This window comes from Serinus canaria, chromosome W (assembly GCF_022539315.1).
Source record: "Serinus canaria isolate serCan28SL12 chromosome W, serCan2020, whole genome shotgun sequence".
Classification (NCBI taxonomy): domain Eukaryota; kingdom Metazoa; phylum Chordata; class Aves; order Passeriformes; family Fringillidae; genus Serinus; species Serinus canaria.
The window spans coordinates 860,347-881,993 of NC_066342.1; the positions used below are offsets into that span (position 1 = coordinate 860,347).

General features: G+C 43.1%; 1 protein-coding gene and 1 pseudogene across 1 annotated transcript in view; one reads left to right on the forward strand and one right to left on the reverse strand.

Moving 5' to 3' along the window:
• The window catches only part of LOC127060973 (uncharacterized), a 959,777-nt gene that overhangs the window by 667,735 nt on the left and 270,395 nt on the right, over nucleotides 1-21,647 (reverse strand). The window lies entirely within an intron of this gene.
• The window catches only part of LOC127060950 (hydroxymethylglutaryl-CoA synthase, cytoplasmic-like), a 56,323-nt pseudogene continuing 50,105 nt past the window's right edge, over nucleotides 15,430-21,647 (forward strand).

A 21,647-nucleotide genomic window follows, 5' to 3' on the forward strand; every position in this document is an offset into this window, starting at 1 on the left:
TGCACCACCCCCCCAAGCAAAACAAGCCAGCCTGGACAGAACTGTAATGGGCTAATCAAGTGCCTTAAACCTTCATGCAAATGAAGGATCCAAAAAGAAACCAATCCAAAGGGACAAAAAACAGGATAAAAAGTGGCTTCTGACCCAGTGAATCTGTGTCGCTCCACGTGGAACATCGGGGACATCGCTGCTGAAGAAGACCCAGCGCCGGCACTGCAGCATCCTCGATGGGAATGCTCCTGCTCAGCCCGCAAGCCCCCTTGCTTTAGGCTTTTTTATTATAATTAATGCTGAAATCACTTTTAGTGCCAGGACTGTGGTCTCATTTTTAATACCTTCACTTTCAGAACCAGCCTTAAAGGTGCAAAACTTATTTTTGGGCTAAACAGAAAAATGGGGATACAAGTATCATAAAGTCACCCAAGGACAGAGGGACCACTGAGAATCTCATCAGTGAGTAAAACACGATCTTCAGGGAAAAAATCTGGGAGGGCACCCATGGAGAGTAGCACAGGTAAAACAAGGCACCCATGGACAGTAGCAAAGGTAAAGCCAGGAAGGGGCCCCGGCAAAAGGGATGACGATGCACAAATATCTCAGAACAATCCCTTGGAAGAATGTTGAGTTGGTTTACACCTTCTTGCAGAGGTAATTAAGGATATAGATGCCCAAAGGGGGCAATGAGAGAAAGTCAAAAAGGGGTCTTGACAATCCATGCCCGGGGGGGGCAATAAAGGAAGTCGAGAAGGAGTCTTGACAAGAGGAGATAGACAAATAGTGTTGGTGTGTTGGAACAGAATTAGTTGAAGGTGAGTGTGGAGAGATATGGTTGAGGCAAGGAGTGGCAGGGCTGGGTGTGGAGGTGCAAGACCAGGAGCACGGGCTGGGGGCCTGTGGCCTGTGGGGGCTGTGAGGCTGCTGGGGACTCAGCGCCGGGAAGTGCCTGCCCCAACCACCCCTAGGCAAGGGCATGCAGTGGCCATCGGCCACACTTCAGCAGGACAAGGACTGGCTCTTTTATACGGTGTGTGATAAAGAGAGTGAGCACAAGGAGGAAGAAATAGCTGAGAAATGCAGATTGTACTGTGAGAAACATGGCTCACTCTTTAAAATTTTTAAAGGTTTAATAAGGGATAAAAGGGACAATACCCAGCACTCGGGTGCCTTGGCTAAATGCCAGAAGCATACCATTAGCTTAAAACAATTTTCTTATATACTTTCTTCAGTACACCAATTACATACATATTAATAAGGTTATGCATGTTCAAAATTTCCTGGGAGTTCTTTTACTTGTTCTGGGAATTCTTTTAGCTTTATTTGACCCTTGACCCATTGTTCAATACTGAAGATTTTATTTTCGGAAGTCATGTATGTCATTTCCTCACAATGTGTATGCCATTTTCTTACAACATATATGCCCCTTCCTCACAATGACAGGGAATGCAGAGTCAGTAAAAAGAGGGTTTTTTCACATCCTTTTTCCGATGTTATCTGTGTGGTTCCTTCAATGTTATCTAATCATACAGAAAGTTTCAGCTATTTCTAAGTTATTCTCACTATCGTTAGCTAGTTACAGAATGAAAGCATCCTGCAAAAAGTTAACATGTTTTGCTAAAACCTAAATATATATTTATCACACTACTGTGGTATTCACATGCCCTCTGAACAGAGAGAAGCAGAGAAAGAATGATCAAACAATTCTTATCTCATTTGCTGCTTCTGTGTTTTTGAACATGTGGAATGTGATTGCTTGACTGGATTCTGGTGGACATTGTTTATGTTAATTAGCCTATCAGGTCCAAGCTGTGTCGACTGTCTGATCAGCAGAGAGTCACAAGTTCTTCAGTTTAGTATAGTTCTTCTTAGTGTAATACAGTGTAAAATAGTTATAATATAATATAGTATAATAAAGTAATTAATTAGCTTTCTGATATCATGGAGTTCTGTGCATCATTCTTCCTTCTCAGGGTCACCTTGCGAATACAATACAGTACTATTTATATGCATCCAAAAGCTGACAGATTATACTATATTGAAGTAGTTAAAAGGGGTTACAAGGAGTACTACATCAAAATTGTTGTGATTAATAATAATTTGCTAAAGTCAACACATAAGAGCGAAAGCAAATAATTCCACAGTTACTTATAACAGTAGGTAGAAAGAGTAGGATTTTCTTTTAAGGATTTTGTTTGGTTCACTAAAAAAACAAATGGTTTTGAGCTGTGGGAAAATGAGTACCCACAGGCAATAGCGGGGTGGGGATTAGAGGAAGAACAGAATAAGTCCCTCAATGAACTGGTTAGAAAGATACATCAAGTGTGTGTAAAAAGGGATAAGGAAAAGGAGAAAGCAAATGCAAAGGTGAGGGCAGATTTTTTACAGCCTCGGAGGAATGAGCCATAAGCCACAGGGTGCAAGGGGTCCCCCAGGACAGAGGAGACAAGGTCTGCCGCAAGGATGTGGCAGAAGCATTTCCTCCTTGGCAGGGGAGAGCCGACCCAAACAGCAGCTGGGAAGGAATCTGTAGGGACACTGGAAGCAGGACTGTCCGCAGAGACAGCTGGATCCTCAGGAGGAAGCCCAGAAGATAATGGAGATGGATTGCTAGGGGTGTAAGAGTCTCCCATTATACCAGGGACACACCAAACTGGAGCCCGTGCTAACTTTTTAGGTGGGTCCAGATGGAGAGATGTGTTTCCTAGTAAACATAGGAGCCTCTCGATCAACTTTTTGAATTTTATCCCTAAGGGGGGAAAATTGTTAAAAAGATCTTTGATTGTTTAAGGAGTTGTGAAAATTTTGGTTTCTTCTGTAGGCACAGAAGTTTGAAAGGATCTTTCTCTGAGGGAATTGTAGAAATTGTGGTAAATTAATTTGGGGATTTAATTTCTTTGTCTACATGGGGTTTTGTGTGGAGACAAAAAGGGTCCTGTTTGGAGGGGACCTGTGATGCCTTGTGAAGGCTGACCTAGAATAGAGACTAGATGGAGCTAGAGAATAAAGTAGGTCTTTATTAAGAGGCCTCAATAGATCCACCTTGGGCAGCACAACCTAAAATGGCCACAAAATGGACGACTGGTCATGGGGTCTCACACTTTTATATGTTTTGGTCCATTAGCATATTGGAGCAAATTGTCCAATTACAGCTTTAGCCCATGAAGTCCCATCCTTCTTGTTTTCTCTCTTCAGTCCACTGTTGTTTATGTTTTTGGGTCTGAGATCTGAATCAGCTGTCCTTGGGTCCCCAGACAGAGAAGGATTTGTTTTGTCTACCTATTCTGTGAATAGAACTTACTACCCCTAATATGAAGCCTAGACTTACACACTAAAGCAGAACAGAATCTGAAAAATATAAAAGCTAAAACCTGAGGTATCACCCACACCCCTGTGCTTTTGTGTGTTTTGTTGTGAAAAGACAGAGTTGGCAGGTTTCAGTCCTGAAGCCAATTCTGCAACTCCTATCTTGTGGAGAATCCCCCACCAGTCTGTGGTTTTTTGTGGAGAACTAGAATTGTCAGGTTCTAATCCTGAGGCAAATTCTTCAGCTGCTGCCTTGTGGGGATGGTGGTGTTCCTATGCTGCCCTAGGTATTTATCATGCAACTTCCTCTGTGGGGGCTATAGGAAAACTTTAGGGAAAAAATTTTGTTATCCTTCCTTGGTTAATTTGTTAGACCCCTTCCTACCCCTGGAGTGGACTTGATGCAAAAACTTGGGATAGGGAGCAAAAAAAGTGACTGGCTTTAGGCAGTGGCCTTGCTTGCCATGGAACTCAATCATGCCTAAAAGGAAAATCATTGGAACAAAAGGAGCAAACTGATATGACAAACTGCTCCAAGGCAAAAAGGAGAAGCCTGCTTCACAGCCTGCAACTCTTGCAAAACTTTTTAAAAGCAGTCTCAATCCCTCCGCTGAACAATCTGTTGGAGGAAACCCCACTGAAAAACTGTGGGAAACAACAAAATTGGTGCAACAAGCACTTCACAGAATAAAAGCTAAAACTCCACCTGAATAAGTTAATGCAATTAACTGTTTCGCTCAGGCATATTTTTCTGGGGAAGTTTGTTTCTTTTCTCTTTTCTAGGAATGTCAAACATCCCTGCATCAAAGATAAAGAAAACAGTTTGAGAGCAGAAAAACTGCAAGCAGCAAAATCACACCTAAATACGATAACCATTTCTTCTTGTGGACTCTGTCACTTTGTGTTAGCCACAAGAAGTTTTTACTTCTTTCTGTTATAGATAGGTAATCTGATGGATTGGCTCTCACAATTAAGGGATGAAAATTGTATACATGTTAAAAGAAGTTTTATTGATATGTTATCGTAGTCTTGCTGTTCAGACAGCCTCTGTTCTCCCCATAGTCCCCTTCCCCACTCAGTATTGTTACCACCAGACAGCCTTGGTTATGAAAGACTTATGAAGGATGGGCGTGAACATGTGCCCCTTGCATGGGATGGGAAAAGCTTGTTGCTAGGAGGCATGGCATGACAACACCTCACTGATTCATGGAAAAACTCCACAACTCATAAAAGTTGTAAAGTAGGTTAGTGTGAAAAACGCCAATCACTTGTTTTAAAATTTTAAAAGTTTAATTGTAATAAAATGGTTATAAAAATAGTAATAAAAATTAGAGTAATAAGAATTTGGACAATCAGAGTTAGGACAATAAAGGACAATAAAAACAAAGAAATACGGACAGTTTGGGTGCCTCCTGGGCAATTAAGCCCCGAAAGCACACATGCTAACAAAGGGTTAGCCCTTAAAAGCAATAGCCTATTGCATATTCATATATCTCATACATGATGTACAAATTCTTTTCAAACAAAGAGTGTTCTCTGGTTATTGTCAACTTCCCCTCTTAATCCTCTTGGAGCCTCAAAGTCGGGAAGTAGGTGGAAGAAAGTTGGTCTTTTCCAATAAGGAGGCAATAATTCTTCTCTTGGGAATTTAGGTGTCTTGTTGCTGTTATCTCTGTGAATAATTTCTTTATTATCTCATTCCTTTCTTGAGCTAAGTAAAAAAGTATCTTACATTGCATAGTTTCTATTTTAACATTGTGTTATAACCTAAAACTATATTTACCACTCTACTTTAAAAACTACAGTACTACTAATTAATACAACATAACACATATAGTATTCCTTTTAATATCTGTGAAGAGCCAATCATGTACTTTTCACAGTTAGTATTTATTCAGCGCCGGCCACATGCAGGATCACTCCACAAAGGCATGTGCACTTCCTGAGAATTCAGACCCTCTTTTGTCTTCTAAATTGTTGCATATGCATTAAGTTTCTGCAGTAGGTCATGTATATTCATTTCCTAGCCCCACTTGGCCCTGTTTCATATTAAAATTAGCTTATCAGTCCTTCTGAGCCTGTGCAGAGCTCTCTGGTGGTCATCCCATCTGTCTACACATGCTCCTCAGTCTCTTGGCTGTAGCCAAACTTCAGTTTTGGTCTGCTCTAGTTTCAAGGTCTAAGGGGCCCCTCTTATCTCCCTCCAGCTTGGAAGCTCACATTCCTTTCACCTTGTTTGGGGTAGAGATAGAAAACTCTTTATATCAGAGCCTTGAATTCTTTTGTTCATCTCTGCAGGCCTTTGCGAGCACAGCAAGTTACAGACTAAATAAGTTAAAACAGCACACTTCATCTAAATCTGAAATAAATTTCTACTCTAAGTTGATTTCTAACCCCTCAAGTCTCACTCACCTCCAATCAAGTTGCAAAAAAGTAGTCTCCACCAATGGACAGCGAAGAAGAGTTTACAGACAGACTTTGGGAGGGCCCAGGTTTGGCTGATGTAACCCCCAGGGATATAAAAGGTGGAGCAGTCATTTTGTAGATGGGCACATGGCAGTTTGGTTCCATGCTCCCAGCATTGCAATTTTTCCTTATTCAGTCTTCTGTTGTATTTTTTTTAAGGTTTAATAAACCTTTTGTTATAGATGAGTAATGCAATAGCTGGCTCTCACAATTAAGAGGTAGATATTTTGTGGATGTTAAAATGTATAGTAATGTTACTGTAATATGTCTCCCCATAGTCCTCTTTCCCCTCTCCTTTGTAATAGTCTTAGCAGTCAGGACATTTGCAGAGGGCCAGCTTATTACCAGAAGGCACAGAGTAACAACACCTGACCTCCATCAAGATGTAAGAAAGCAATCTCCACCAATGGATGGCTAAGAAGGAGTTGACTGACAAAACTTCGGGTGGGGCTAAGGGTATAAACGGCAGAGCATCCATTTTGTAGATGAGCATGTGGCTGATAGTCACAGAGACTCCCAGCACTGCAATTTTTCCTTATTCAGTCTTTTTTTTGTATTTTTTTCAACATTTAACAAAACTTTAAAATTTTAAAAGTGAGCGTCATTTCTCATATTTTTAATAATTGGTCTAGTAGGCCAAATTTTCACTTTTCTTTTATAGGAACCTACCAACCCATGAAATGGAGCTGCATGAAAACCAATGAAATTTTAAGTGCCAGTGTAATTGCTTGCATTGTCAGTTTGTTCCTTCTTGTAATCTGTTTGTGTTTCCATTGCAAGTCACTTGGTGGGAGATAAAATATGAGTGAAACCATTTTACATAATCTTAAGTTTGATTTTTGTCTAATTTGTTTTGTCTTTTTAGTGAAAAATTGTGTGGCTAATGGTCTTATAGATGTATAATTTGTTTCAGCAAATTTTATCCTGAAAGTTGGTATAAGAAATTATACATATTTGAAATCATACAAATATGTACTAATGAAGTGATATGCGGAATAAATAAACTCCACAACCAGAGATAGTTACGAAGTGGGTATGTATTGTCAGCACCTGGCACAAGTGAGATAGCTCTCGTGAAAATCTTGTGCCCCGAGCCTCAGTCTGACCCACATTTTTATTCACAAAGGTGTTCCATATGCAATACATTGCCCAACTTTTTCATGTATATTCAACCCCTGGCCCCACCTGTCCTCGCCTTGCAAGGTAATCAGATCCATGCCCTTCTGGACATGCGTTGTTTGCTGTGGTGGTCGCACGGGGGTCCCTCGGTGGTCTCTGAGGCTGAAGGCCATGGTATTCCTCATGACTGAACTTTTGAACTCTTCTCCTTTGCGCGTGCGCTCTTCGTCTCTTGGTGCTTATCTGAGTATGTCCGTCGGCCTTGATCAGCTTGGAGACTGAGGAGCTCCTTTATCTGGGTTCTTTGCATCCCTTGGTCTCCTCTGGTATTGTTCTTTATGCAAGAAGCTTCAGATATTTGCATTTTCCTATGCCCTTTGTACCATGGCAGAGGTTTCTTAAGTAAAAGGGTTAAAATTCAACACATAGTTCTACAGGCTAAACTTTAAATACTTAATTCATATTGCTAACTCAAGTGAATTCCAAAAATCTCTATTTCACTAACCTTCCCAGTTCTGCCTCAGAAGGCTTCAAAATTAATATAATTTGGCTAAATTTTTTGGATTTACTAATTAGTGAATAAAGAATTTTTAACAAAACCCAAGCAAATGTTACATGAGAAATGGTTGAATCCCCCTTCCTAAACCAGGAGGGGTAGCCATGGACTTAAAATAGGACATGAGAAAAATACAGAAAAGACTCCTACCAGCTCTCAAATTAATGTACTGTTGAATTTCATGCCATATGTCTTAAGAGAGTATTTTAACTTTGCCTCGCTACTCCTATTTATGCAAAGTTTCTCAAGGAAAGGCAGTGAATATTTAACTGATTCCAACTATGCATGTGAGGTGGTACATGTGATTGGAAAGCTGGGAGAAGTTTGTTAACTTGCAAGGAAAAGTGTTCACTCATGAGAGGTCAATTGCTCGCTTGTTGGAAGTGGTGGATTTACCAAAAGGGTGGAAATAAGAGCTGTTAAAGGACATCAGGCAAGGTACTCAGAAGAGCCAACAGGTAATCAACTGGCCAGTGGAGATGTTCAGAAAGCACCACTTCTGGCAGAAGTCTCTGGAATCTGCCCTTTGCTCCCTGTGGCTCTGCCGTTGCCAGGGTGAGGGAAGAAGTGGTGGTGGTGTCTTTTCCACCAGAGGAGCTGGAGATAATTAAAGGTGGTGGAACAAAATAAAGAAGGGAGAATTGATTTATGAAGGACTGTAAACACTGGATGCCAGGAACTTTGACCCTGCAAATATTGGGACAGCTCCATGGGGAGAGTCGTTGGGACTCTCGAGGATTCAAGAGGTACTGCCTTGGATCTTTTTGTTTTAGAAAAATGAGATATTGAAGGGTGCCTGCTAAAGGTAATAGCCAGACTACAAAGGACATTGCAAGGCAGGGAAATGATCTTGGGCTACATGTCCTTTCCAGGGATGTTGGGTGTATTTTGCTGAGATGCCCTAGGCAAGAGGGCTTAGATATCCTCTGGTAGTGGTCTGCCGGGTGGCAGGGCCAGCAGAAGAGTTTCTAGTCTCTTCCGCAACTATTTGATCAGTTAACAAATGGGATTGTGAAGGCAGTGGACTTGGACAGGGAAACTCAGTTTACAGAGGGATCCTTCAAGGGATTATGGCTGCTTTGAGAATTCAGTGGAACCTCCATACCCCCCGTCACCCTGAGAATCCAAGTCAAGTAGAAAGGATGAATGGAAGAATAAAGAAATACCCTTTGAAGTTAGTGACAGAAACTAAAATGCCATGGGTACAGCTCTTGCCATTAGCTTTGGCAAGAATAAGAGCCAAACCCGGGGGAATATTCAATTATTTCCCTTTGAATTGTTTGGGATTCTTATCCTGTTAATTTTCATTGTGGCAGGGAAGTGAAGATGTATATTTAAACCAGTATGTGGCCAGGATACTGTGTCTTGTGAAATCTCTTTGACAGGAAGCCCAGTTAGAACAGACGCTGCCTTTGAACTTTGCTGTTCATAACATCCAGCCAGGAGACTGGGTGCTAGTTAAGGAGTGGAAAGAAGCACCACTGGTGGCGAAGTGATGTGGACTGTTCCAAGTGTTACTGACCACAGAAACAGCCATCAAGACAGCTGAACACGGGTGGACCCATCACACTCAGGATAAGGTTTCTGAGGCCCCAGAGATTTGGACATCTCAGCAAGAGGAAAAGGATGGGATGCCACGACTGACATTCCACAGGAGTGCACCAGAGCAGTAGCCAGTGTGTCGACATTGAGGGAAGCCTCATGTGCCTACCCATAGATGGTCTGCTGAAATAGTCTGTATGGGCATCACTCCTTTAGAATCTTCAGTCCTTGGGGTCTAACCCTTGCTGACCTTGTTTTCTTTATTTAAGCACTTTCTGTGCCTTTACTCGCCACAGGTAGTGCAGAAGACAACTGTGAGATTTAGATTAGGAGATTAGATTACACCAATGGAATGTTTTTCTTAATAATCTTACCTTTATATTGTCAGTTAGGTTTGGTCCAGAAGTGGGACAAGTAGCAAAACCCTTTAACCTTAGTAGTTGTTGGATCTGCAAAAGGCCAGGATGATCTGATGACAAGCCACAGGTAGCCAACATGTCTATCACAGGTAACCTCCAAACTAGTCAGGGATATGTTATGTAGGATATATTAGACTGTTGTTCTTTTTGCTACCACAAGTTCAGGGAAACCAGTTAGTGTCCTGGTTTAAGGCAAATTTGGGAGAGAATCCCCAAAAAGGGCTTCTCCAAAAAAACAAACCCACACGGCCCCTCCCCCAACCGGTTCGGGAAGGATTCCTCGGAGAGAGGTGGAAAGAACCTGTTTATTTGACAAGCACAACACCCCCCAACACACAAAATGAACAATACCGGATGACACCACTCTTTCACCGCTCTGAAAAGATGACAAATTCAGAAAGTCTCTCCTGGGGGGTGGTCGCTGTTATCAGTCCCTCCAGGGCTGGGGCAGCTGCTTGGTGGTTCCAAATCGATGGTTCCGGAACAGGTTCGGCAGGTCCACACAGGGGAGGGGAAGCAGTCCAGAAAGGAATTTGGACTGTTTAGCTAAATTAACTAATGAGAAGGGGGGGGAAAAGCAAGAGCAAGCAAAGCAGAAGTGAAGCAGAAGCAAGAGCAAAGGCAAAAAGCAGCGCAAAAAGCAAAAAAAGCAGCAGTATGTACAGGTGCTATCTGGATGTCCCGCTGAGTGGCTGATAAGAGGCCCAAAACAAAACTTTCACTCTGCCAGTCTTAAAGGCGCAGAACATAATATCCAGCATAAATTACACACACAAATGGGGATAACAGTCACCCTAGGACAGTTAGGAACCAAAGTATATGATGATCTAATTAGAAAAAAACCCCAGTCAATTGATGCATCTCTGGCTGGAGGGAGCACCCAAAAATGGAGAAAAGATGAATGGCTACCTGGGCGAATCGTATAGCGCTATGGACCAGCCATTTGGAATCCTAATGAATTAATATCAGGTGCCAGAGAACCTATTTATAATTTAAATTGGATAATTATGAGTTGGTGAATAAGGACTTTACAATTAAAATTGTAAAGCAGGTATGTTTTATTCCAGCTGGGATGCATGGGGGATATTTCCACCATACATGCATACCTGGTGAGACAGGTTTCAGGTTTAAATATACATTGATCCCCCAAGCCCACACCTCCTGCCTGCCCATTCTCCACCTTCTTGCGCTTCATATTATAATTAGTCTTCTGGGGTGCCATGCCCCCGGGGGTTGTGGGCAGCGGTCTTCGATGAAGTAACATCTTCTTCTTCAGTGTTTGCTGCTTGACCTCTGATTCTGGGCAGGTGCAGTGGAGGTTTGGCTTTCTCCCAGGTCAGTTTGCCCTGGCCAAAACCAGGAGCCTGGTCCTGGCTGATTTGGGTTCTGCTTTATGGGTTTCAAAAATACCCGAGTTTTGCTTTACTGAGTTTTCTTATCTTTATGGCCTTTACCTAGCAACTAAATTCTTATGTGCTCTGTTACAAGTTTTTTCTACCTAGCAAGTTACATTCCTGTTACAAACTGTGTTCGGCACTTTTGCAAACTTGCTAAATAAGTGATATATATTTCTGTTTTCTTCAACCCGCCTAAGTACATTATATGCTTCTAAAATTCTGAGTTTTCATTAACATACATGTTTCCCATATCAATTAGGTTACAAGCTGTCTTTGAAATAATAACCAACCAGACAGCTCCAGCTCTTGACCAACGTGCTGACCAATCCACTTGGATGAGAAATGTGATATTTAAGTATCAGATGGTATTACATTATGTATTAGCAGAAGAAGGGGGACCGTATGCAAAATTAAATTACTCAAACTGCTGTTTGCAAATAGATGACAATGAAAAAATGTTGAAACAAATAACAAAGGAAATAACAAAGTTAGCTCATATACCAGTCTACCATAAAAAAGATGGGAATAGGACATATTTTTGTGGTAACCTGGTAGACTATGGGTTAAAAAAATGTGTTTTTTCCTCTTATGTGCTGTAGCAACTCTAATCTTTTTACCATGCATGATCCCTTGCTTAGTGCAACTTATTCAACATGTGATCAAGGGGATGCAGGTAGTAGCTATGCCTACAGATCCAGAAATGGCTACAAAAGGACAAAAATTAATGTTACTGCAAACAATTGCAAAACCAAAAAAGACCCAGGAACAGAAAATTAAGTCAATGATAACTAAGGTTTGTAAAGACAATTATTGAGTGTAGTGGTTTTGGTTTGCCAATTTGAGATTTCCTAGCCAATCCACAAATTAGCGTGATGGGTTTAGTGTTGGCTAATCATTGGCGCAGTCATTTTCTCTTGTGATGTAGGATTAGGAGGAAGGCAAAGTAGGCTCAAAACTTTAAAAGGATATAGAGAAAAATTTGTTATTAGTAACTAAAAGAAAGAGTAATAAGAATCAGAACAAAACCTTCAGGACACTTCTCCTCCCCCTACAACCTTTTCTTTCCCAATGGCAATGCAAAGAAACAAAACCTGAAATTTCAGTCAGTTTACTACCTCTAGAACAGTCTTTTTTCACTTCACTTAGGGAGAATGTAGCAGACGCAGGGCCGGCTACGGCTCCGTGGAGGGATGTTTAGAGATAGGTATTTGCTGAGTCATAGAAATTGTACCGGGAGTCCTCACTCTGGTCCTCCTTATCTCTCTGTGACCCCATAGGCTAGTTTCCCTAACCCTTACAATTGGTCAGTTTTCAATCCTCCCTAACCCTATAAAAGAGGCTGTCTGGGCCCACTTTCCTCAGAAGAGCAGCTTCAAGACCCTTCGCGAGACCCTCAGAATAAACCATCGTGGAACGCTCTTGGCCGCCTTCTCCTCTCTCATTTCATCTGCCTTCCAGGAGCCATGGCCAGCCGCAGCCCCTACAGCAAGCTAAGAGCTGAAATCACAAAAGAGCTGACTTTCACTAAGAGCTGAAATCACTAAGCTTGCTAGGGGTCTCGGCTGTGCGGCAGTCTGGCCTAGGGCACCCCAGCCTCCAGAGGGCTGAGGTGTTCGGCATTGGGCCACTTGCCTGGGGCGCTTACCCTGCGGGGAACCAGCTATCCGGCTGAGGAGCTAGCCCCTGTGGCTGCATTCATTTTACATCTGCCGCATCGAACAGGTGAAACAGAGACTCTTCACTGACGGAGCAGCGTTTCTCTCCGAGAAACTGTAACTGCCGTTCTTTTGCGTCTCCCTGTGAAGTTATCCCTCGTTTTAGTGGGATCTCCTAGCAGGGGGGTCGATTCGAACCTCAAATCAGTCATCTGGACCAAGTTCCGAGGAGACGGCCTGGCAGACGCCTTCCAGTAGCTTTTTGATCCACTGCTGAAGAAATATGTAAGTTTAAACCAGCCTCTAAGCGCGCTAGAAACTTTTTCGGGGATTTCTTTTTGGTTTTTTTTTCTTTTTTTTCTTATTTTAGCTGCTGGAGGGGAATTCATAACATGGGGATGAAAATTTCGAGTTTAAGGCTATCCCCTATTGAGAGAGATTTATATTTACTAATCCTAGAAATTTTATCTACTAACAACTTTTCCTTATCACATGGTAAACTTTCCAAGACTAACCTAAAAAAATTTATAAAATGGATACTTTCTCAGTTTCCTGATACTAACACAGAAATAACTTTAAAAAATTCTTTTTGGGATATGATTGGGAAAACAATATATAACTTACAGACTAGCCAGGATTTTTCTGTAACGATATTTGTTCCTATTTTTCATGTTATAACTAAAGCGGTCAAAAATCTAACAAAAAAAATTTGATTGCATAACAGAGGCAGAGGCTCTTTTACATGCTAATGAACCTGATAACCATCTAAATTCCTCTGCGAAAGCTACCTTACAAACTTCTCCCCAGCGCGGGGATTCCTTGTTTTTTCCCTCGATGGCGAAAAAAACCAGCTCTAGCTCTGCGGGGGAGGTTGAACCTCTAGCATCCTCAACCGGGGTTCAGCTCACTGCTGCGGGGCCCCCTGTTCTCTCTCCTGTCCTTATCTAATCCTCCCAGATATCTGCCCCTCCTTCCCTCGCGCCAGAGCCCACTCTTCCAACACCCCCCGCTCCCACCGCCCCTCTTCCTGCTTCCACCACCCCCGGCCCCGTTTCCCCCCTTCCCCCTCGGTCGCGCCGTTATCAATTCAAAGTTCGGCTTTATCCGCCCTCCCTCATAGAAACGCAAGTTCCCTCCCTGCTCCCAGCCTTTCCACGGGACAACCTTCGGGGCACACCCATACCCCAAGCCCAGCAACTGCATTTCAGCAGTCGCATACCGATCTGACTGCCCCCCCACCCCCACCTGCTTCTTGTCCCCCCCTTCATGTTACCCAGTCCTCCTCCCACTCTCAATGCAACCCCTGCGTTATCTCCGGGACCCCTCATGGTGTCACTCCCCCCTCTCATGTCTGTGTTTGCTGTGGTGCCACTCCAGTTTCAATGACTCCTTCTGCCCAAACGCCTGGTGCTTCTTCACAAAATACAAAGCTTTTGAATAAACCCGCTTCAAAATCCTACAAAAAGCACAGGCTACGGTCTACCCGCCCTAACTCCTTATTGGAGAATAACAACAGTTCCAGTGGTTCGGACTCTGATTCTTTACAAATTGATCCTTGGGCTTTAATTAAAATAGAGGCGACCAAGGCAGGCGATTGGCAGATGGCAGAAAAAATAAACGCCTTCCCGGTGGAATATAGGCAAGGACGAAATGGTGGAGAGTCTGCTATTAAGACGTGGAGGCCTAACTCAAATAAGGAACTTGTACAATTAAGAAATATAGCTAAAGAACATGGTAGAGGTTCACATATTTTTAGAAATTTCTTAGAAGCTATGTTCTCAGCACATGTTTTGCTTCCACACGATATTAAAAACATATCTCATTGCCTGCTTACGCCAGCTGAATACATGTTATGGGAAAGGCATTGGAAAAAACAATTAAAAACATTATCGGACTCTTATTCAGCAGATGCTGATAAAACAAATTTTACGGTAGAACAGCTGGCTGGGGAAGGCGAGTTGCAGAAACCAGCTGACCAGCTTGAAACATTGAGTAAGGATGCTCTCCAAGATGTGGCTCTTGAGCAAAAACCTCTCTGTTAATAATAAATGATGAATCTATCCCAACTTGTCATTTTTCTACTATTAAACAAGGAGCAGATGAAAGTTTTATCAAATTTGTGGACAGACTTAAAGATGCTTTGGAAAAACAGATAGAGAGTCCAGAGGCAAGAAAGGAACTCTTATGTAAGCTTGCCATGAGTAACTCAAATGAAAAATGTAAAACAATCCTGAAAAATGTAAAACAATCCTATCTTTACCTATAGATACAGACCCTACCATAGAGCAAATGCTGGAATGTTGTACACGCCACTTGTCCACTGATAATACAGTGGCCCAAGCTGTTGCTAAGGGCATTGCTGAAGGTGTCTCTGGTGCATATGCAGTAATAGCCTCTAAAGAACAGGCTCGATGCTTTCACTGTGGTAACATAGGTCATTATATAAAGGACTGTCCAGAAAGGACACCTCCCTGATATCCCCGTTACACCTATTAAAGACCCCAATATCAGCACCGCTACCAACAGCGTCTGGGAAACGCCTCGCGCAGCCCGGTGGAGCCCCGGGCTGTGACATCAAATCAAAGGCCACCCAGACCCAACCACGCTCCGTCCCAGGAGATCCAGGACCACAGGAGGAGGTCCCAACAATTTACGCGATCCAGATGGGAACCCGTCGCCAACTGGTAACTGCTTTGTCTATTGACTTTAAAACTGAGAAGGTTTATCATATTCCCACAGGCAAATATGGACCAAAAGGTAGCCCTTCTGACATCTTAATTATAGGTGATTCGCTTAATAGCCCAAAGGAAATTTTTGTTGTTCCAGAAGTGAAATCAGTGCTCCCAGGACAAGAGATTCTTGTCCAGGTGTGCTGCCTGGACTTACCATTTTTTCTTTCAAAGGGAACTCAAATCGCACAAGCCTTTCTCCTCCCAAAAAATCACAGGGAACAGGTTCCTCTCAACCCTTCAGCAATGTGGGCACAAGTTGTGGGTCCGAGCAAGCCTACCATCGAGTGCGGCCTTAACTACAAAGGGGAGAGGATCCACCTACCGGGAATGCTGGACACCGGTGCTGACGTTACCATCATCGCCCGCTCAGACTGGCCTTCACACTGGGACCTACAACCCGTCGCAGGCATGATTTCGGGAATTGGTGGGGCTACTGTATCCATGCGAAGCAAGAACAACATCCTCATTGAAGGACCTGAAGGCAAGCTGGCAACCATCCGCCCATTTGTGGTAAGGGCTCCAATCACCCTTTGGGGCAGAGGTGTTCTATCCCAATGGGGTGCTACCCTTCACATTCCCACTCCGGATTTTTAATTGGGGCCACTGAGGCACGTGCACTGCCAGAGACTCCTCGCTTAACCTGGAAATGCCATAAACCGATCTGGACCCCTCAGTGGCCCCTCTCTGATGTAAAGCTGCGTGCATTACAAGATCTGATAAAGGAACAGCTTGACAAAGGCCACATCGTAGAGTCTACCAGCCCTTGGAACTCTCCAGTTTTTGTACTACCTAAACCTGGAAAAGGCAGGTGGAGGCTTCTCCAAGACCTTCGCAAGATCAACGAGGTCGTCGAGGACATGGGATCTCTCCAGCCTGGCCTGCCCTCTCCATTGATACTGCTCAGAGACTGGTCACTTGCAATCATAGATATTAAGGACCGTTTTTTTCAGCATTCCGTTACATCCTAATGATGCTGAAAAATTTGCATTTTCCATACCTTCTCTCAATAAAGAGGGCCCACTCAAAAGGTATCATTGGCGTTTTCTCCCTCAAGGTCTGAAAGTCTCTCCAACTATATGACAGTGGTATGTTGCTCACATTGAACTGCTCACATCGAACTTGTCACCAGTTCGAGAACTATTTCCCATGCTATCATCTACCACTATATGGACGATATTTTAGTTTGTGCTTCCGATAAGGGTTACTTAGAGGAAGCGATCAGAACAACCATCGAAACCATAGTGAAGGCAGGATCTGAGATTCGTGAGGACAAAATACAGTACACCAGCCCATGGACCTACCTTGGAGTCCAGATCCGGGAAAGGACCATCGTACCCCAGCAGCTCTCCATACGAGACAACCCAAAAACTCTGAGAGACTTACACACCTTATGTGGATCTATCAACTGGGTTCGTCCTTTGCTGGGTTTAACTACAGAAGATCTTGCTCCTCTGTTTAACCTTTTGCGTGGCAGCAAAGACCTGGATTCTCCATGCACTCTCACAACAGAAGCTCGAGGTTCCATCATCAAGGTCCAGGAAGCACTATCCTCACGCAAGGCTCATCGCTTTGAGCCCAGCCTGCCTTTCCACTTCGTCGTCCTGGGAAAAGCTCCTCAATTCCATGGACTAATTTTCCAATGGGACTCTCAGCTTCAAGACCCTTTGCTGATCCTGGAATGGATTTTTACTAGCAACCAACCTACAAAGACAATTACCACCTTCCAGGAAATCATGGCACATTTAATAAGAAAAGCTAGAACTCGCCTCCGCTCTCTTGCAGGGTGTGACTTCAACTGCATTTACTTGCCAATAACCACTGAGGACTTGGAGGATTTGCTCCAAACCAATGAAAGTCTCCAGTTTGCTTTAGACAGTTATACAGGCCAAATTTCAGTTCAGTTCCTAAAACACAAACTTTTTAATGAATCTTTTCATTTGACCCCAAAATCAGTTCAAAGTAGGGAACCTCTCAAAGCTCTAACCATCTTTACAGATGGTTCAGGGTCATCCCACAAGTCTGTTATGACGTGGATGGACCCCCAATCACAAAAATGGGAATCTGATATACAAATAGTGGAGGGATCTCCACAAATTGCGGAGTTAGCAGCCGTTGTCAGAACTTTTGAAAGATTCGAAGATGAACCTTTTAATCTGGTTACAGATTCAGCTTATGTTGCGGGTATAGCTATGAGAGCAGGACATGCTCTTCTCAAAGAGGTTTCCAATCCAATGTTGTACCAATTCATGTCTACATTAATATACTTAATTTCTCACAGAAAGCAACCTTACCATATAATGCATGGGAGGTCCCACACCGACCTCCCAGGTTTTATTGCAGATGGGAACAGGAGAGCGGATGCATTAGCCATGGCTGTACAAACTGCTAATGTTCCTAACATCTTTGCCCAGGCAAAGTTGTCACATGCGTTTTTTCATCAAAATGTACCTGCCCTTGTTAGAATGTTCAAACTTTCAAAAGATCAAGCTAAAGCTATTGTTGCTACATGTCCAAATTGTCAAAGCTATCAGATACCATCTATGGGGATGGGAGTCAATCCCCACGGTCTGAACAGTTGCCAGTTGTGGCAGACAGATGTGACTCATTTCACACCTTTTGGAAGGTCCAAATACGTGCATGTATCAGTTGACACGTTTTCAGGAGCAGTATTTGCATCATCACATCTAGGAGAAACTGCACAGCATGCAATAAAACATTTTCTCCTTGCATTTGCCACCCTAGGGGTACCAAAGGAGATCAAAACAGATAATGGACCTGCCTATACTTCTCACAAATTAAAGGACTTTTTCAGTGATTGGGGTATAGCACACAAAACAGGCATACCTGTAAACCCCACAGGACAATCCATCATGGAAAGGACACACCAAACTCTAAAAAGGGTCCTCAATCAACAGAACTTAGACACAAGTATCAAATCTCCAGTGGAAAGACTTTGCAAGGCTCTCTATGTTATCAATTTCCTGAACTGTACAGCATCAGAGCCTGACCCACCAGTATTTTGCCATTTTGCTAATTCCAAGCAAGCAAAGCTTTCTGAGAAACCACCTGTGCTCGTGAAGGACCCTGAAATGCACCAAATCTCTGGACCTTCCCAGCTAATTACCTGGGGCCGAGGATATGCATGTGTGCTACTACCCTCTGGTCCAAGATGGTACCCAGGAAAAAATATAAAACCGTACCTAGGCACTGCAGATATGACAAAAGATGACAAGAATTCTCCTGAAACAAACACAGATCCTCCAAAAAATCAAACCAGTTCTGCCTGGAGACGAAGACGTCGCTGAATACCCATAAACAGAAGAACAGACCGCCCCATCACGAGACAGCAGACAAAGAAGAAAATTGAATAATATTCTGTTGCGTTAAACTGTTGATAGCCTGAACACAAAAGTGTACTCTGAACTATATATTGTTACTCCTTTTATACCTCAAAAACCCTATTATCCCCTTTTCCTTGACTCCTTTTCCATACCCCTTAATCTTATCCTTCCTCTTTAAGCTTAGAAAAAATAAAAAAGGGGGGGAGGAGGGAAAGGAATAGTGAAAAGAACAAAGGAGTTAGCCCTCCCCTCCCACTATAAAGATAACAAATTTTGCTTATATTCCCTATCAGAAGCCCTATTCCTGTCCAAAGATGAAAAATATCTCTGTGGTGCTGTCCTCACTGCTGCCTGGATGTGCTTCACCGTACCAAGTGTCTTTGGCTGGATTAGTCCACAGCCTAGCCATAATGTTTGGGTAACCTTAGAAAAAACACGAAAACAGGATAATCTGTGTCTATCCATGGGAAGCATTGATAACCCACTTTCCACATGTCTAGTAGGGATTCCCTTTGTAGCAGATGATTGGGCTGTCTATAACTCAGAGCTCCTCCGCACCTCAGGTAAGAGACCCAATGTGGCAGATACTTGGGATGAGTGGACAAAAATGCTGCCTAATGCTTTAGATGAACCCCAAGAACTGGATCTGCTGGGGTCCTCCAAGGCCACATACTGTGTTAAATTTTACTTTAGACGCCCGAAAAACAATTGGCCAGAAATTGATCAGACAAAAAACACATATCGGAAAAACATATCACCCATTACAAAGCCTATAACTATCCCGACTGGTGTAATTACACTGCTCGTGTGATATCTGTGTCCTCTCTCCACCCTAAAGTATTACCCAAGGGTACATTTCTCATTTGTGGTGACAGAGTTTGGGCTGGGATCCCCTCCCGACTCCAGGGAGGTCCCTGTACACTTGGAAAACTTTCTACTCTCACTCCAAACATCACACTGTTACATAATTGGAGAAAAGATAGTGAATCAAAACGCCACAAAAGATCCTACACTGAATTTGATGAAAATTGCGATCCCAAATTATACGATTGGAACAAACCCAAAAAGATCGCTGTCTCCCTATTCCTACCCTGGGTAGCTGCAGCCAAAGCCCTTGGTGAAATAAATCACCTTGGGTGCTGGCTCAAACAAGCTAATGCTACATCTGCTGCCCTGAGCGATCTCCTTAAGGAAGAAGAAACCACAAGACATGCTTCTCTCCAGAATCGAGCTGCGATTGACTTCCTTCTGCTTGCCCATGGACATGGTTGTGAAGACTTTGAAGGGATGTGCTGCTTCAATCTCTCTTCACGCTCGGAATCCATCCACGCGAACATCCAGAAACTAAAAGATCTTGTAAAGGACTTGAAAGGAGAGAAAACCCCAGACTGGGTTAATGATCTTCTTGGTCAATGGGGATTATCTGGATGGGTTGCATCTTTGGTTAAGGGGATCTTGTGGGTTCTCCTTGTAGTTGTTATTGTATTAGCTATGTTTTCATGCCTTGTTCATTGTTTTAAAAGAACCATAGGAAATGTCTTTTTTCTAAAAACAGAAAGTGGAGTTGTAGCAGATGCAGGGCCTGCTACGGCTCCGTGGAGGGATGTTTAGAGATAGGTATTTGCTGAGTCATAGGAATTGTACCAGGAGTCCTCACTCTGGTCCTCCTTATCTCTCTGTGACCCCATAGGCTAGTTTCCCTAACCCTTACAATTGGTCAGTTTTCAATCCTCCCTAACCCTATAAAAGAGGCTGTCTGGGCCCACTTTCCTCAGAAGAGCAGCTTCAAGACCCTTCGCGAGACCCTCAGAATAAACCATCGTGAAACGCTCTTGGCCGCCTTCTCCTCTCTCATTTCGTCTGCCTTCCAGGAGCCACGGCCAGCCACAGCCCCTACAGCAAGCCAAGAGCTGAAATCACAAAAGAGCTGACTTTCACTAAGAGCTGACAATCACTAAGCTTGCTAGGGGTCTCGGCTGTGTGGCAGTCTGGCCTAGGGCACCCCAGCCTCCAGAGGGCTGAGGTGTTCGGCATTGGGCCACTTGCCTGGGGCGCTTACCCTGCGGGGAACCAGCTATCCGGCTAAGAAGCTAGCCCCTGTGGCTCCATTCATTTTACTGAGAAAATCCCTCTTGTCAATGTTATGGAGACTTCTCCACAATGTTAGGAAAATTAATCCACAAATTATTCAAATAAAGGGAAAAGCCATAGGGCATTCCCCTGGGGTCTCTCAAATTTTTGGAGGACACAGCCTCCTTTTTATCCCAATTTCCTGGCCGCATATCCTGGCCGCATTTCCCCACTCACTTTCCCCATTGGCTGAGGTACTTGAGAGGTACAGACTTCCTGATACGCCTGATACCAAAGATTTCCCTCTAATGTATAACCTTCCCTTTTATTTTTTAAGTCTTACAGAATTAAGGGGTTTTCCCCATTGGTTATTTCATCTTTCAATGTCTAATTTCATTTATTTGCAAACCAAAAGTTTATTTGTAAAGGCAAATATCTTTTTTCATTCATCAATCAGTGAAATCCTTCCCTTTGTTTCTTTTATCTCCCAGTTCTAGTTTTATCTACCAGCAGACCCACAGCTTGTTTGTAAAGACAAATCCACCATTCCTCTTAACAGGAAAACAGTTCTCTCGTGGCTCTCAATTTTTCACGAATAGCAGCTGCCCAGGGAAATCTGCAATTGTGAAATCCCTCCCATTTTCCACAAGCTTTTCTCACAAATGTGTTTATGGGCCATGTCAACTTATGGGGTACCGTTTTAAAGATGAGTTGTTTAAAGGCAAAGGTTCTCATTATCTATCTCTGAAATCATTTTCTTCCTGGGGGCACAGGATCTTCATCACTCTTCTTTCCTTCTCTGTTCAAACTTCTCATAAGATCACAGCTACTTGAACATCTAATTACTTTAGCATGGAGGCCTTTGCTCAATATCTATAATTTGAACATTTTCATCTCCCCATACCTTCATGCATTATAGGGAAAAAGAGTCCTTCTCCATTTCTTTACAAGAGGATTTCAGCCTAAAATTAAAGGCATCTCCTCATCCCTCCCATCTGGGACTTGACTTCTTCACTGACTTGGGTGTCTTCATGTTGCTCCTCTACATTG